Here is a 6,235-nt window from a genome sequence, read left to right as displayed (position 1 = left end):
GGTGGAGGGAAGAGAAATAATGGGACTTATTGACACAGGAGCAACTTATTCCATGCTGCCAAAAGCACCAAAGCCACAAATTAATATAGAACTGTAATAATTGAAGGGATCGAAGGCCAACCCACTAAGGTCCCTTATACCTTTCCCCTTCTCACGAAGGTTGGAAGTTGTCATTTGGAGCATGAATTTGTTGTGTCTGAAAGGTGCCCAGTTGCACTTCTTGGTCGGGACTTGTTGACAAAGTTACAAGCAGAAATTTTCTTTTGAGATGACAAGATGGTTGTTAGGTTGCCAAAGCAGCAAGGATCTAACTATCAGATGTGTTTGCAAGCTTATGTGGATGAGAACATGCGACATACAGCAGATCCCTACCGGGGAGCCGATGTGGCAAAAAGGGCCCCTGAAGATGTATGGGCAGGGAAGGCACCCGCAAGGGCAAAGTTTGTTAAGCCTGTGCAAATCAACCTTAAGCCAGGAGCTCAACCAGTAAAGATTAGACAATACCCCTTGTCACTAGAAGCCAGAAAGGGACTGAAACCTTTGATTGAAAAGTTTAAACAATATGGCTGGTTGAAAGAAGGAACTTCACCCTTTAATACCCCTATAATTGGAGTAAAGAAACCCCCCAAACCTGGAAAGGGGATTGAGTTCCTCCTAGTCCAAGACTTAAGGGTCATCAACAATACTATTAGTGCGGATCATCCTGTGGTTCCAAACCCACACACCATTATAACCCAAATTCCCAAAGAGGTCAGATGGCTTTCAGTACTGGACTTAAAGGATGCATTCTTTTCAATCCCTTTACATGAGGGCAGTCATAAAATATTTGCATTTGAATGGGAAGATCCCGATACCCATATTAAGTTCAGCTCTTATGGGCTGTCCTTCCACAGAGGACACCATGAGTCCAACCATCTTCACGGGTGCGTTGCAAAATGACATGAGGCAATGGAAAGAGGACTGGCCGTGGGTGTCCTTGCTTCAATAGTCGCCCATGGGCTTACTATCCTTTCCAAAGACTTCAAATCGACTTTTCAGAGTTGCCCCAAACTCATGGATATCGATATTTATTAGTAATAGTAGACCAATTGACTGGGTGGGTTGAGGCTTATCCTACTCGCACAGCCACTGCACAAATAGTAGCCAAGATCCTGTTAAAAGAAGTAGTCCCTAGGTTCTTGTTACCTGAGGAGATTGAATCGGAACAGGGGGCCCATTTTGTTGGACAGATGACGCGAGCAGTGGCTCAGGCACTACAAATCAACTGGAAACTACACTCTCCTTGGAGGCCTCAATCTTCAGGTCAAGTTGAGAGGATGAATCGCACCCTAAAGTCAATGCTTACTAAAATTTGTTCAGAGACTAAGGTGAAATGGCCACAGGCCTTGCCAATCGCCTTAACTCAAATACAGTGCACCCCCAGGGGAAGTATTAAATTGACACCCTTTGAAATTTTATATGGGCGCCCACCTCGGATATTACCTATGGCTGATAGTTTAAATGTAAACTTAGAAGTAGGGGCTTTAGAGATCCAAGAATATGTTACTGCTTTGCAGTCTGTTTTGTCTTGTCTTCACAGGTTCGTAGCACCATACCAATCCTTGCCTTTGGATGCTCCAGTGCATAATTTCAGTCCTGGTGATTGGGTGCTGATCCGGTCCTGGAAAGATGAACCCCTTACTGAGAAGTGGAAGGGTCCGTTTCAGGTTCTACTCACCACTCACACGGCTGTAAAGGTCGCTGGAGGAAAGAAGTGGATCCATCACACCCACATAAAGGCATCAACTGCACTAGAGAGGGTCACACCGGAAGCTAACCCACCTGAAGGCCACCGTTGGAGTAGCAAACCACTAGAGGGACTAAAGTATTTGTTCAGGAGAGAGCAATCTCCTGATGCTTAAACATGCATATTAGTCTTTCCTTCTTAAGTCTAGTTGTTTTAACACTTCCCACTCAGGTAAAAGGAAACTGGTTTAAGAGACATGCTGAGCATATGTTTAGGCAAAATGTGGAGGATTCTATTCTTTACTATGAACACCCATCAACTGTCAGAGACTTCACTTTGTTGCCTGCCTTGATTAGAGAATGCAGGTAATAGTTGGAGCTCTACAGAAAGAGGGCACTCTCTTTTCAAGAGTCCCTGATGAATTGAGCAAGACTGAGTTTCGAAAGTTCATATTCCAGACTTACACCAGGGGAATGTGTTTTTGTTGTCAACATTCTGGTGTCTGGAATAATAAAGCCCTTAATTATAACAAGGCTAAAACTCTTCTAGATGGGTTGGGAAATTATTCGCAGTGCACCGATCGGTTTTGGCTTTGGGGAAGTTTTAATTCCTCCTATTCTTCTCCCATTAATCTCGGTGACATTGATTTTGGAAGTCTTTACCCCGAGTACCCTATGTTCTCTCCCAATTATGCTGGGATAGGAAGCATATGCTCAGGTTGGCAGATGAGAGATCCCAGCCTGTGGTTTTTCTTCAATGGATGGGCTACTAATTACCACCCTGGGAATTACCAATGTGTAGGGGTTGGGTATCTCACCATCCCAGTACAAATGGTAAAACCTCAATCTGGGAGAAGAAAGAGAGAGGTTGGAGGGATGGGGCAACTTGTAGGACAGATGGGTAAGAACTGTGATGATACTGTAATTATTGGAAAACAATGGTCAGATTCAGAACCAAACAGGGTAGGGGGCGGGCTAATTACAGGATTGCTTACCCTGGGTTCATAACCAGGAATTATTGCACAAGAAAATAGAAAAAGCATCCTAGGCCTCACTTGCCATTTAGAGAAGACCATCAGTGCCACAGCCTTAATGGTAAGGGCCATGCAATCTGAAATTGAAGATCTCAGCCAGCTAGCGGCCCAATATTGGTTTGTTTTAGATTATCTCTTAGCACGCCAAGGTGGCTTCTGCACCCTAGTGAAGCAAGGGTGTAGAGTAAAGTTCCATGATTTAAACAAAACCATAGAAGATGAAATCGCCAAACTACAAGATATGATTGGACAGAATTATTCAGGAGCAAGTGATCCTTGGTTATGGTTGACTTCCTGGCTCCCTGATTTTGCATGGTTGAAACAACTTGTAATTGGCGCAGTTCTGTTTGTTATGATACTATTGATGATGGTTTGCGCCTTTAAGTGTGTAGTCCACTGCTGGACCAAGGAGAGGTATGGGATTTAAGAAAAGCCTTTTGAGGGGGGGAATGTTATAGAAATTTCAGTTGTAATATGTCTGTTATCCCACAGTTTTATAAGCTAGGCTATGTCTATTCTTCCTCTGTGAGAAATTGTCATGCCAAACAAAGACACAGTGCCTTGTCAGAGACTCAGGGATACCAAGAATGTATTTACGTTAGAGTACAAGACTACCACTCTGCGCATGCCTAGGTATGTGAAAGGCGCTGCCTGCTTTCTGTCTCCTGCTCAACTAGACAAAGAGATTAGTACAGCGCAAGCGTAAGACAGCCCCCAAAGGTCTTGCCTATATAAACTTTTGGATCACATTACTTGATTGTGACCTTTGTTGGAGCATTAGCCCCAAGGGTTGTCTTATTCTGCAGAATAAAATCATGTTGGACCAGATCTCTGCCTCCTCTCATTCTTGGTAAACAAATTGGAAAGTCTACCAGGGAAAGAACACAATTTTTGTAACAAGATAATCCCAGTTCAAATGCAGCAATGCATAGTAGATGTAAATTTATAAATGGCTAGGATTTATTTAAACAGTGGAGAAAGACAAGCAAAAGAAAAATAGGCTGTGCAAGTTACTACTTAACAGATGGAACCAACTCTGCTCTTGAATGAGTGCACAGCCATAAAGAACTCTAGTACTGATTTATAGCTATGTATGGGCTTGGCTATGCAGTTCCTTGTGTTTTGACTTTATCCCTTAAATCCATCAAAAACTAAGGAAAAAACATTTTACATGATCTGAGATATATTTTATACACTAGCAAAATGGCCCGCATTACAATGGCAAAGGTTTCTGGATTACAGGATCTGCTGGGGGAATGGAATGAATCTATGGGCTCCTTCACATAGAGCTTTTATCCTGCTATTGAGATTGCTTAGTCACAGAAGTTTGCGGGAACTTTAGATGACATCGTGAACCTCTGGGGCGTCTCCTGCACTAAACAACCTTTATTCCATTTTTAAATAGCTCAGAGATAATGAGCTATCAGGTTACCCTGCTTGTGTTGTGCTTGAGTTTCCTCCATGAAAAAGGAAAAGCGGCAAGAAGAGGAGCTAGACCAATGAAGCATACGGAAGACTCAGATAAGGGGGAGAAGGAAGGGGAAAGGGAGGGGGGAAAGGAAGCGCGTGTAAAGGAAGCCCATTGTGATCCTGCATTTAAAATGGAAGCGGAAAGCCCTGTTTTAAATGTGGGATTTTAGCCTGGTGTAGATATGCTCTTGATCTCTACCAGCACACCACATCCGTTAGCAGAAGATGGGCTACCCCAGCCATCCATCATCCCCAGTCAGCATGCCCAATAGTCTGGATGATGGGGGTTGTTGTCCAAACCATCTGGTGGGTTCTATCCAATGTATATTACTTCACCCCATGGAAGTGAACAGCAATGACTCATTCCCTCAGTGGAATGAAACATAGCATTGGGTTGCACCATCTCACCAGTATGACTTCTCAACCATCTGGTAACTGCTCCTCTTTCATGTTATCAAGAGTCCAAATTAATGTGACTACCTTCTATCATATATACTAATAGCAAACTCACCTGCTGAGTTATGATGGCTATCTACCAGGGGTTCAGAATTTCAAGACTGGGGGCCAAATCTGACCCTCCAGGGTTGCCAGATGGCCATGCCAGCTTTCCCCTGAGGACTGATGGTTTGGTTTCCCAGCTTTTGCACGGATTTTCCCCCCATTCTAAGAAGCTGAAATGCCTCTCCTGAGGCTTAGTTACTGGCAGTAAGGGTATTTTTGGCCTTCAGCCGCAGTCACCACTGGAATGGGGCCCCAAGAGGTTCTCCAAAATGGAATTCAGCCCTTGGGCTATAAGAGGTTCAACACCCCTGCTATATATAAACATGAGAGGTGCAAGCATGCATAGGGAACCCCAAGGTTTGCAGAAACAAGAAAAATATATTTAAGGAAGAGAAAATCAAATGGGGCAAAATCCTCTGCAAAACAGCTCATTATCAGTGTCACAGACTGTTGCAGGGTGCAGTGGAGCAGGGAAGGACATAATGCTGAGTGTCTGTTGGGTCAGCTTTCCGGCCTTGCCACTCAGCTCTGCAAAGAGGATACATTTTGTGCAAAACTCCGGTGTGCTTTCGATGCATTGCAAACACCACCACACTTTTTCCAACACTACTGCTACCACTACTGCCTATGCTCCTCCCCCATCCAGCAGGTTCAAAGCTGGATCAGGAGCCACACACACGGGGAGGTGTGTCTTCCTTCTCTGCATGCACCAGGGCCCTAGCTCAGTAGTAGAGCACCTGCTTTCCATGCAGAAGGTCCCAGATTCAATCCCCAGCATTTCCAGGTAGGACTGGAAAACATCCTGTCCAAAACCCTGGAGAGCTGCTGCCAGTCAGTGTTGACAATACTGGGCTAGGTGGACCAATGGTCGGATTCATTATAAGGCAGCTTCCGATGTTCCTGTCTGAATACTTTTTTCTTTTCTTTTTTAGTGATTGGCTCTTCAGGAGGAGGGGGGCTGAATTCGGTGCCCCCATTACAGCTGATTGGCAGTATATGTTCACTTTTTTATATGTAGGTTCCACACACACAGCTCCAGCTGCTCCACTGGATCAGAAAGAAGGAAAGAAACTGTAGGGCAAATGCTTTGCATGGCAGCTTCCATAAGAAATTAAAACAACAGTTACAGATCTAAATAGCAAATTAGATAATCATCCATCATCATTAAAATAATAAAATACACTAACCTTAAAACTAAGCATAGGAGTAAATCTAATAATATAGGACTAGCATAATACCATTTTAAACCAATCAAACCCTTAAAACCATTTCATTGCCATTTAAAATTGATAGGGCAATAGTACGTTCAGGAAAAATCAGATGCTAATAGGTGAGGGGGGGGTATGCCAGTTGTTATACAGCTTCAAATAGATGCACATGTCAAGTAAAATAAATAAATATCATCATCATCTCATAACTTTATACTAAAAATGTCAGTTTGCCTGGCTTCCTTCCATACGCTATATAAAAAACAAGAAACCAGCACTCCTTATTGAAGAAATAAA

At 43.4% G+C, this 6,235-nt stretch overlaps 1 pseudogene; it reads left to right on the top strand.

The window, feature by feature from the left end:
* The first annotated feature begins 276 nt into the window (after window positions 1-276).
* Window positions 277-3,186, top strand: LOC146358382 (uncharacterized; annotated as a pseudogene).
* Window positions 3,187-6,235: the final 3,049 nt, after the last annotated feature.

Source organism: Heloderma suspectum, chromosome 1, assembly GCF_057233095.1.
Source record: "Heloderma suspectum isolate Gila_16-S chromosome 1, 16-S_ref, whole genome shotgun sequence".
Lineage (NCBI taxonomy): Eukaryota > Metazoa > Chordata > Lepidosauria > Squamata > Helodermatidae > Heloderma > Heloderma suspectum.
Note: the sequence above shows the minus strand (reverse complement) of the source record. Positions and strands in the feature narration are given on the sequence as shown.